General features: G+C 44.9%; 1 protein-coding gene across 8 annotated transcripts in view; it reads left to right on the top strand.

Moving 5' to 3' along the window:
- The first annotated feature begins 11,015 nt into the window (after window positions 1-11,015).
- The window catches only part of LOC144763657 (N-acetyllactosaminide beta-1,3-N-acetylglucosaminyltransferase 2-like), a 42,637-nt gene continuing 41,928 nt past the window's right edge, over window positions 11,016-11,724 (top strand). For 2 of the 8 annotated variants that reach the window (XM_078649464.1, XM_078649461.1), the window contains exon 1: window positions 11,037-11,351. The gene's annotated coding sequence lies outside the window, so the exon portion shown is untranslated. Of the gene's footprint in view, window positions 11,356-11,724 lie in introns of all 8 variants that reach the window. The other 6 variants (XM_078649466.1, XM_078649462.1, XM_078649465.1 and 3 more) reach the window with 4 other exon arrangements.

The raw sequence follows: 11,724 nt of genomic DNA, 5'->3' as shown, positions 1-11,724 counted from the left end.
ATCCCAGCTCAGAACCTGGCTATATGCAAATTAGTCTGTCCCTGGCCCAGTGCATCATGGGAACAGGGCAGACCAAACTACCAAGCCAATTCTTCACCAGAAAGGAGACAAGCTTCCGGGGACCGGTTTCTGCCATTCCAGGCGTCGTCGGCCCGGCTTGCTTGAATCCTGATGGAGCAGTGAGCAAGGGACTCATGTCTGAGTATACCCTTCCACGCTTATGGTGGACAAAATGATTCAGAAAAGGGGGTGGTGATGAACAGAGTGTCTGAATTAAGCAGACCACTCTTACCCAGTCCAAAGATCAGGGCTTGATCCATCACCGTTATTTAGCTCACTGCCCCATCCCAGCTCAGAACCTGGCTATATGCAAATTAGTCTGTCCCTGGCCCAGTGCATCATGGGAACAGGGCAGACCAAACTACCAAGCCAATTCTTCACCAGAAAGGAGACAAGCTTCCGGGGACCGGTTTCTGCCATTCCAGGCGTCGTCGGCCCGGCTTGCTTGAATCCTGATGGAGCAGTGAGCAAGGGACTCATGTCTGAGTATACCCTTCCACGCTTATGGTGGACAAAATGATTCAGAAAAGGGGGTGGTGATGAACAGAGTGTCTGAATTAAGCAGACCACTCTTACCCAGTCCAAAGATCAGGGCTTGATCCATCACCGTTATTTAGCTCACTGCCCCATCCCAGCTCAGAACCTGGCTATATGCAAATTAGTCTGTCCCTGGCCCAGTGCATCATGGGAACAGGGCAGACCAAACTACCAAGCCAATTCTTCACCAGAAAGGAGACAAGCTTCCGGGGACCGGTTTCTGCCATTCCAGGCGTCGTCGGCCCGGCTTGCTTGAATCCTGATGGAGCAGTGAGCAAGGGACTCATGTCTGAGTATACCCTTCCACGCTTATGGTGGACAAAATGATTCAGAAAAGGGGGTGAAATGGGTCAACATGTTTCTTGCCGGTTATCTATTAGATGGCAATTCTTCAGGACCAAACTTAGATCTACCTACACTTTTTGGTGGTGGTCAGGAACTTAGTGAAGTGTAATTAAGACCACCCATACAGCACCCTAAAAAGTGGTACCTGTAGATCTATAACAAAACCTGCAACAAAACACAAAATGACAACATTACTATATCGTCTCCAAGTACTCTAGTTAATTACAATGTGGTAGGCGCACCATTAAACATCCATGGTGCTTCACACGCATGTAGAACACAGGTGAGCTGTGACATGCTTCATCTGTGAACTGGGTATAATAAAAACATAAAAGGCAGCAGACAAAACAACAAGGAAAAAACCAAGAACACCAATCTGTTGGTGGCATGGTCGTGGAACTCATCCTAATTGGGTCAAGAACTAGCCGCATCATTTACCGGGAGAGGCAGACACTAAGGTGTAGTGCCCTGGTAAATAAGAAAAACAGAGTTTGAACACCAGGTCCCAGATCTGGTGCCTCGTGGGCAACGCTACGACCAGAGTCAAGAACATGGAACCCCCGATCTGTGTCTCATCATGGTGGGGTATTAGTGTCAGAGAGATGCTCAGAGTTACTATACTGCTGTGGCAAATATACTGGCAGCGCAGAGCACCCCCCACTAGCAACGGCCGGTTACTACTCCGCCACCAACCGAGGTTAGTGTCAGACTTGCTCCCGGCAAACGCCGCGTGGGGCAATTCCACGCAGACCTTTCTACTTGACCGTGCAGTATTATAAAAAACGTATGTGCGGTGGGCATTGCTCCAAAGTCCAAAAGCGAGAAATTAAAAAGCTGATGCAGATCCCAACAGCCGTCTGCAGCCAGTCTGTCATGCTGGGTCAAACAACCGCTGAGCAGAATCACAAGGGACCTAGCTGCAAAGATCCGCGGCAGCTTAGGAGTCCTACAAGACCGCCTCTACGTCCCCCAAGCACCGAGACACACAGGAGGGCAGCGAGCACCCATATATTCACAGTTTTGTCACGAAGTATCAGCCGTATTCCTATCCCTTGCTCTACCGTTCCGGGTTGTTCTGAGTGCATTGTAGCTCGGACAGTTAACCCGGCTGGCCGAGTAGAGGGGGCGGTACTTCTGGTGAGTCCGGAAGAATCTGTGCAAGTGGCTGGAACGCTGACCCCTTCTCGCGGGTGCCATGTTGGAAAGGGCCTGTGTGATAGCACTACCACCACGCAAGTCAGCCACATATGGGGATGTTGGGTTACACTGTCATGGTTTATTAATGCCAATACCTAGAGTAATTTGTTACCATGTAGGTGGCAAAGAAAACGTTGCAAGAATGTCAGCACTCGCGTTTCCAATGGAAGAAAGAACTAATTAGAGTAGGGGTGTAAAACCTGGAGTAGTAGTGGGGTTTCAGGACTTGATGTCAACCAGGTTCCGTCATAATATTAAAATGTATTAAACTGGTGTCAGTGCTGATAATTACAGTAGAGGTCATCCCATATGAGGGAGGGGACGGATCTTTTTATGGTGACAACTGGGTAAGCAGCCAAGTTAAGAAATGCTGCTCAAATAAGCAAGAATGTACGGTCAGTTCAATGAATGGGTTAAGTGAGGAGGCTCCAGGGGATATCTTCGTTTAGCCCTCCCTTGTCAGTGGCTAATCGCAGGACCCAAATAATCAATGAGAGAATGGACACTTGTAGCTGCGTTACAATGATTCTCTTAGACAACCCTCATAAACGCTATGTTGATCTCGGTTGCGGTTTATTTTGTTTCTCCGCCCCACATATGCGTTATGGCATTATCACCGGGTTCTCTAAATTTGTGCTGTATGCCAGCCTCAAGCCTGAGGCAACCTCTGGTGTAACGCAGTAGTGTCCAGAGATATATATGAAGCCCACAAAAAAGTCATAAAAAACAAACCTACAACATAGAAATGTTTTATTCACCAAGGGATGAGGTTTGTTATTAAAATAGTCGGGTATACACACAGATCGAGTTACTTGGTCTGATTATACCACTTAAAAGATCAAAAAATAGTCAACATGTTTCTGCCCCACCTTGCCCAGCCGGGTCTAGAGGGCATTCGTCAGGACAAAAAGACTAAAAATAGTACTATACTCACACGATTTGTGTAGTAGTCACAGTGGGTCTTGTGTTGCCACTTAGTTTCTAAAGAGGTAATGTGCACCTGTAATAAGAGAAACATACAAAAATAGGGGGTGTGTATGTTATGTTATGTTATGTTATGTTATTTCGGTTCTTCTATAGCGCAACAGCTACTCCAGAAGGAGTGTCCCGGCGCTTTGGCGAAGGAAGCCTTCAAAACGGCAACACAACACGACAGCAAAGGATATATAGCAAAGTGTATACAGCACTTATTATTAAATTCTAAATTTGAGATAAAAATGCACAATTATGCTTATTGAATTCACAGGAATAGTCCTATATGGAGACCATCGTGTTTGGGCTGATGGATGATGGTATTATATTCTTCATAATTGGGGGGAAATGTTAGGTTCTTGATTATGTAGGGAAATGTCGATTTGTCATAGAAGTCGGCTTTCAAGCTCTCAAATATCACTAACCACACCTTCTATGACGCTCACACTCAACTGAGATTCGATTTTAAAAGACATTACCTCTGTTATATTATAGCTGCGTGGCGTCAGGGGAAAGTGGACACAATGGTCCCAGGCTGTAAGGGAAGCATACGAGGGTTTGTATTAAAAAGGGGGGGGTGTTGGATCTTACCCAACGATGCTCTCCCTCTCAAGACCGGCTATCAATCTCACCCGCAAATGGAGGCTCCTCCGCGTCTTGTGCTGGCTCTGCCCCTGGACGCGGAAGTCTCGTACGGAGCCTTCCTTTACTGTGTGTACCGCGAGGCATCGTAATATAGAGAGGACTGGCGTATTCTCGTCTTATTTGTGTTTTTTGTGTAAAACTATTCTTAGGGAATCGCACAATTACTCTAAAAGTGTTTATCGTGTACATTTCTACTGAATCTATAAATACAATAGTATTCTAAGTTTTGTATAACGATGTTATGCGTTCGATCTTTAATTATTCAAAATGTTTAACAATTTGTTAGGATAGTACATTAAATATCCATGGAGCGTCCTACATTAAGAAGATGTAGTTTTAGGGTTTGAAAGATACTTTGGACACACATTGTGATATGATCTGGGTACATATCCTCGTGCCTAAGTCATAGACTCCTGGTGGCCCCCCGCCCTGGGCACCGCACCAAAACGGACGGACCACGCACGCAACCTGGGCTTCATCCTGGACTCCTCCCTCTCCATGACCAGACAAGTCAACGCCGTCTCCTCGTCATGCTTCAACATCCTACGCATGCTACGGAAGATCTTCTGGTGGATCCTCACCGAGACCAGGAAGACTGTCACCCAGGCCCTCGTCACCAGCCGACTGGACTACGGCAACGCCCTCTACGCCGGAACCACCGCCAAGCTCCAGAAGAGACTCCAGCGGATCCAGAACGCCTCAGCCAGACTCATCCTCGACATCCCACGAAACAGCCACATCTCCGGACATCTGAGAGACCTGCACTGGCTCCCCGTCAACAAAAGAATCACCTTCCGTCTCCTCACCCACGCACACAAAGCCCTACACGACCAAGGCCCGAGCTACCTCAACAACCGAATCAACTTCTACGCTCCCAAGCGCCACCTCAGATCATCCAGCCACGCCCTCGCCGCCGTCCCACGCATCCGAAGAGCGACAACAGGAGGAAGGTCCTTCTCCTACCTGGCCGCCAAGACCTGGAACTCCCTCCCGACCGACCTGCGCCTGACCCAAGACCACCTCTCCTTCAGGAAGAAGCTCAAGACCTGGCTGTTCGAGCAGTAACGGCACCCCCCCCCCCTCCTAGCGCCTTGAGACCCTACGGGTGAGTAGTGCGCTCTATAAATGTATTGATTGATTGATTGATAGACATTAAAAAAGGACAACCGAGTTGTTCATATACTGCTCAGTATTCAATGAAAGTTGGAGAATGAGTTTGTAATACAATGTCTTCCTATCCTAAGTTAGATGTTAAAATAATTCTTATTCTCCAGGTTTAATCATAGTTATCACCTCATGGTTGGCGAGGTAAGTATAGTTGGAATGTTAGTATGATCAGATTTAGAATTTTTATTACGCAAATTGGTGCCACGGTATATTATCATTGAGTCCTTCTATATTAGTTCTCAATCGGTCTACCCATCTTTGTTCTTTTTCAAACAATGTTCTCTCTGCATTGATAGTTTTGCCATGTAGCATTTCGATCACAGTCCACCTGAGTTCTTCTGCTTTGTGACCGTATTCAGTGAAATGGGCAAATAATTTCGTAGTGATCTTTTTTGTCTTGATATTACTTTTGTGCTCCCTGATTCTTGTCTTCACTTTTCTGCAAGTCATGCCAATGTATTTCTTTCCACAGGGGCACAGAATCATGTAAATTACATGAGTAGAGTTACAGTTAGTGTGTTGTCTTTGAGTCCAGAGCAGGACAACAAATGCAATTTTTTCAGCCATACATACCGCACTATGCAGGTTGGATGAATCCCTATAATCAGGGAATGCAACCAATGCCTCACATGATGGGTCAACACATGCCGGGAACCGAAAATCCACACCAACAACCTCCTTTTTTAGCGAGAGATCAGAATCAACAAAGAGGACGCCGAAAGAATGTAACGTGGTATGATCAACAAAGAAACATGATGACCCGGAGCATGTCCTCATATAGGACGCTCCATGGATATTTAATGTACTATCCTCACAAATTGTTAAACATTTTGAATCATTAAAGATCGAACACATAACATCGTTGTACAAAACTTAGAATACTATTGTATATATAGATTCAGTAGAAATGTACACGATAAACACTTTTAGAGTAATTGTGCGATTCCCTAAGAATAGTTTTACACAAAAAACACAAATAAGACGAGAATACGCCAGTCCTCTCTCTATTACGATACCTCGCGGTACACACAGTAAAGGAAGGCTCCGTACGAGACTTCCTCGTCCAGGGGCAGAGCCAGCACAAGACGCGGAGGAGCCTACATTTGCGGGTGAGATTGATAGCCGGTTTTGAGAGGAAGAGCATCGTTGGGTAAGATACAACAACCGCCCCCCTTTTTAATACAAACCCTCATATGCTTCCCTTACAGCCTGGGACCATTGTGTCCACTTTCCCCTAACGACACGCAGCTATAATATAACAGATGTAATGTCTTTTAAAATCGAATCTCAGTGGAGTGTGAGCGTCATAGAAGGTGTGGTTAGTGATATCTGAGAGCTTGAAAGCCGACTTCCGTGAGAAATCGACACTTCCCTACATAATTAAGAACCTAACATTTTCCTCCAAGTATGAAGAATATAATACCATCTCCATCAGTCCAAACACGATGGTCTCCTTATAGGACTATTCCTGTGAATTCAATAAGCATAATTATGCATTTTTATCTCAAATTGAGAATTTAATAATAAGTGCTGTATACACACCCCCTATTTTTGTATGTTTCTCTTATTACAGGTGCACATTACCTCTTTAGAAACTAAGTGGCAACACAAAACCCACTGTGACTACTACACAAATCGTGTGAGTATAGTTCTATTTTTAGTCTTTTTATCCTGACGAATGCCCCGTAGACCCGGCTGGGCGAGGTGGGGCAGAAACATGTTGACTATTTTTTGATCTTTTAAGTGGTATAATCAGACCAAGTAACTCGATCTGTGTGTATACCCGACTATTTTAATAACAAACCTCATCCCTTGGTGAATAAAACATTTCTATGTTGTAGGTTTGTTTTTTATGACTTTTTTGTGGGCTTCATATATATCTCTGGACACTACTGCGTTACACCAGAGGTTGCCTCAGGCTTGAGGCTGGCATACAGCACAAATTTAGAGAACCCGATTATAATGCCATAACGCATATGTGGGGCGGAGAAACGAAATAAACCGCAACCGAGATCAACATAGCGTTTATGAGGGTTGTCTAAGAGAATCATTGTAACGCAGCTACAAGTGTCCATTCTCTCATTGATTATTTGGATTATTAAAGGAGAACTGAATGGACATCTATTCCTCCTCCCTATCTGGTGATCGATAATTGCAGGACCCATCCTTGTTCAAGGCGGAACAACGACATCTTTGGCATACCCGGGTGTGTTTCAAGTATGCCCCATTCATTGAAATGAGCCTGGGGCGTGTTTGGCCTGGTGAAAGTGTGCAGTCATCTTAGTGTTGGTTTTGCGGCATCTGAAGTTACTTCTATGTTCCATCATACAGACTTTGATCTGCCTTGTAGTCATTCCTATGTACAGGAGTCCGAATGGACAACTCAGTATATAGATACTGTTGGGTGAGTTGCAATTGGTGTGTGTTGTGATTTTCCAGGTAACTCCAATAGGGACGTCAGCTCTTTAATGATTTTATTTTGGGGGCACACTGAACAAGAACCTCAAGGGTAATTTCCCTTCATCGGTGGAAGATCCCATAATGTTCTCTGTGAACTATTCTGTTGCTTGTTTGTGTGTATGAGTAAATCCTTAAGGTTGCTTGTCCGTTTGAACACAAACCTTAGTGTGGGTAAGCTCAGTGTCCCTGTATTGAGAATATTTCAATGTTTACCAATGGTGTTTCACAACCGGTTGGAGTCGGGGGTGAAAGTGGTTACACATGTGATTGTGTGGTCTGGCTCTCTAGTTATGTTTTCCAGCAGGCTTTCACAGTTGTTAGGTCTTGCCCGTTTGAGAGCGAGAGCAACCACTTGTTTAGGGTATTCACTTTGACAAGATCTCTCAGCAGGGTGTCTGACTCTCTCTGGTAGTCTCCCAATGTAATGCAATTTCTTCTAATACAAAGGAATTTCCAGAAGGGTAAGTTCTGTCTCAGGGCCCTCGGATGAGGACTACTAAATAACAGAAGGCTATTCTTGTCGGTAGTTTTCCGATAGAGAGTAGTAGTAATCCTGTCTCCCTCTAGTTTAATCAATAGGTCAAGAAATGCGTTTGCTATCTCTGAAATCGTGTTGGTTAATTTCAGGAATGGATTCAATGTATTGATCCATGCGCAGAACTTGCATTTAGTGCGTTCTCCTTTCCATAGGACCAGAATAGGCATACCATTGTAGGGGTTTCTGGTGATTTGATTGGCAGCGTTGAGTTCTTCTATGGTTCCTCTGCTTAATGCTATCTGCAGAACCGGTTTAATTTTTGTTGTTAGTGTTCAAGTGTCTAATAGGGGTGGACAGAACTCGTGGAGTTTCACTCCATGAAATTAAGCGGAGTTACTCAAAAACTCAGCGAGAGTTCGCAGTTCCGCGAGCGGCAGAGTTGTGGTACATCTCACTGCTCGTGCAGATTTTTTGGCCCCGGGAGCTTGTCCTGTGCTGTAAAATCAGCTCAAATGGCACCCAAAGGGCACAGTTTCTTTCGGACGCTCAAGTAGATTTTCGAGCGGTGGCAACCTGCCGCAACCGACTGCGTTGAGAAATATCGCCGGGGCGGAGGTCTAGCATTTTATTTTCTTGTTTGCCAACGTACTGCTGGCGAGCTGCAAGCAAGAAAAAAATCTGGCAAGTGGCGGTTGCGAGAGGTTTTCCAAAAGTGCACACTCCAAATGGAGTGCGCTCCACGAATTCCGCCGCAGGAGTGGAGTTTACCATCCACCCCTAGTGTTTATCATGCCTGTTGCACTTTTCCATGTGTTTTATTAATCTTGTTTCCTAATGCTGCCTAATGACCGTCTGAGATGATTTCTGCCTTTGTGCTATAACTATAGCATGGCAGGGTACATCACTGTATATTCGATTTCCAGTTTGCATTGTCTTTTCTTTACTTCCTGTAGGTTTATCCCGTCTCCAGAACGGTCAGGGTGAAGTTGAGTAAAACAAGGTGTCTGTTCGGATGCTGTATTTTCTTATTTATTTCTGGCCCAGCACTCCATCATGACCAGTCTTGGAATTTAGGAGATATGCTTTCACTGATCATGGTGCTTGGCCTAGAGATGATTTAGACACCAACACTATGTGCACATGTTCTACTATGAATACACTTGAGAGGGAATTTTGATCAAACAATGTGCAGATAAACCATTCTATTTTCTCTTCCACTGGCCTTCTGCATTTGTTTCTGACACACCTACGATACAGAAACTGCTCCTCAGGGAGCAGCCGTCTAGATCTTGATTCTTAGTTCAATGCACTATATTTCAAGACTCTCACTATGACTTTTCCAAGTTTAGCAGACTTATTATATTGTATAAATTACTTACTTCTGTTTGGCTAACTGGCCCTTGTTGCAGTGCGCATTGCTACTACTTGAGTGAATTTATTTCCTACTCAGAGTCAGGCCTGCTGTGTCCTCAATTTTAGATTACTTTCAGGGTCCCTCACTCGGGCCTGCTGGGGTAGCCCTTGGTGTCTGAATTGTGTGGGGTGCCCACTTTTCACTCTGCAGCGTCCACGCTGTTATTACTTGGTGAGCCGTTGTAAAGGGCTGGAGAGCGATGCAGAGTTTTCCAAGAACACAGCCTACTTCCGTGGGTGGGTGCAAGCCTGGTTCTCGCCTGCACCCAAGAGTCACAGCTGCACAGGCACGCCACTTGGGTGAGGCTGCAAATTCTGCTGCTCCACTTACTATCACGGGTGGTTGGCACATGTTCATCTTTTGGGGTGCTCAACATTGTCCCGAAGTAGCTACCAACAGCTCCTCCCATCCGATATGGACCGTGGCCGCAATGCTGCGTATCTTACTGCTTTTTTGAAGGAAGAGCTCTTGACAATCTGCTTGTTTCCATACTCCCGACTGGCATTTATTTTGTATGTACAGCAATGGTGTATAAACAGATTTTACTGAATTCCCTTCCTGGTCATCTGAGTGCTGCAAATAAGCCGCCATATTTTACGCAGTTCTCCGACTCCTCCACACATCATTATAGAAACTGCAGCTTAAGAGCAAAGACAACATGAAACTAAATATTGTGTTATGAAGTTTTAGGAATAAATTAAACTGGTGTAGGTGGTCATTACATTTCAACTCTAACAAAAATATGAAATATAACAATAGAGGACACTGCTTTAAATAGAAAGCCAAAAATGAAGGTACCTCCTATCCTGGTTACCTGCTTGCTTTTGAGAAGAGCCAGTACTACTCTCCTTTTAAAAGTATTACACCAGTGCCGAGAAGTGCTGGTACTCTTCCTATCAAATTAAATTGCAGGTACTGCCTACCTGACAGTACCTGCCCATTTATCGAAAACAGTACAGAGGAGTTTGTCATGAAAATGTCCCATCAGATGCACGTCTTCAGGGCTTTCAAGTTACCCAGTTCCATATGGGAGTAGATCTTCCAGTGCAGGTATTTTTTTGCTTTCAGTTGCACCCACAGGGCAGCAGGTTTTGTGGATCCTAGGGGACACGTTTACTATTCTAACTCCAGCCCTCCAATATCTGGGGATGCAATATTTACCCAAAATAGTCCAGGGGGCTTATTACTATTCTAAAAATGTCCTGGAATACGTTGGGAAAGGTAACAAAACCCCATGTGTTAATTTTAGTAAATGGATGAAAAGCTGTAATTCTGAATTTTTGTCCTAAGGGCGCCAAACTAATAAACTTGAGAACTCTAAATATTTGTCTTGGGCCCTTCCTGAGCACAAAAGGGAGGGAACAAAACCCCAAAAATGCGCTCGTGCTCATCATAACTTTCCCCTTCTCCAACTATACTTAATTTACCATTTCTACCCCCTAAGTGCAAAGTAATACAATCACAAAGTTATCTCTGAGCGAAAAAGTGTCTCCACATTCGAAAAGGGGTCCTATAAAGTGAAGCAGAAAGTTGGCCATCCTAAAGTCATAAAAAAAACTCCTCTAGGTTTTTTACGAGAGTTGGCATGGAATCTCAATTAAATCTTAAATCCCAAAGCAACCCTTCTACCGACCTGCTCGCACCGTCCGCAACCTTACGGTTCACGCAGAGCCATCAGACAATTCTTTTCACTGAACTGAAAACGCTGACAGGAATGCTGGGAAGTTACTCGCCGCCTCACGCTCTTACGTCTACGTTGAAGAGCATGCTGGGAGTACTTTCAAGAGGGAGTTCTTAGGCACAGCGTCATGCCGGGACGGAGAGGCCGACGGGCTAACGCTATATGCGCTCTCTTACTGTCCTGCGCCGCCAGAGGCGGTATGTTCACTCCACAGTGCCCAGTAAATTTCGGTGAAAGGTGAGACGGGGTCGGGCCGTGATGCATTTACCCAGAGGAGGTTCGGAGCTCCCAAGCCACCACCGTTATAGCAAGACAACAAGGCCGCGGGTTCTGATATAACCAAGAAAGATCGACATCTCAAGCTGTTGCTTATGTTCTTTTAAAAGCGTTATCTGGTTTGTACGTTTGAACATTTTGTTGAGCATACAATACTGATTTTCTTGCATACAGGCCAACAGAACCTGGTCAGGTGGGAGACTCATTATTTAACTCTAAAAAGGGCTTAGTTTAACTGTTTCTCGCCTGAAACTGCCTTAATGTATGTCAGTCAGGAAAATGAAGCCCCCCCCCCCCCCCGTTTTTTTAAGTGTTGCATGCCTTCTTGTGAGAGGTATTGTATACAAAAAGGAGCTTGCAGCCCGTACATTTCTTAACATTAGTTGGCTTCCTTGTACATTTCTTAACATTAGTTGGCTTCCTTGTTACTATTATTTTCTACCTTCTAATTGGGCAGCGTGTGCTGCCTTCACGTCCTCTTTCTTGGGCTGG

This window comes from Lissotriton helveticus, chromosome 6 (assembly GCF_964261635.1).
Source record: "Lissotriton helveticus chromosome 6, aLisHel1.1, whole genome shotgun sequence".
Classification (NCBI taxonomy): Eukaryota; Metazoa; Chordata; class Amphibia; order Caudata; family Salamandridae; genus Lissotriton; species Lissotriton helveticus.
Note: the sequence above shows the minus strand (reverse complement) of the source record. Positions and strands in the feature narration are given on the sequence as shown.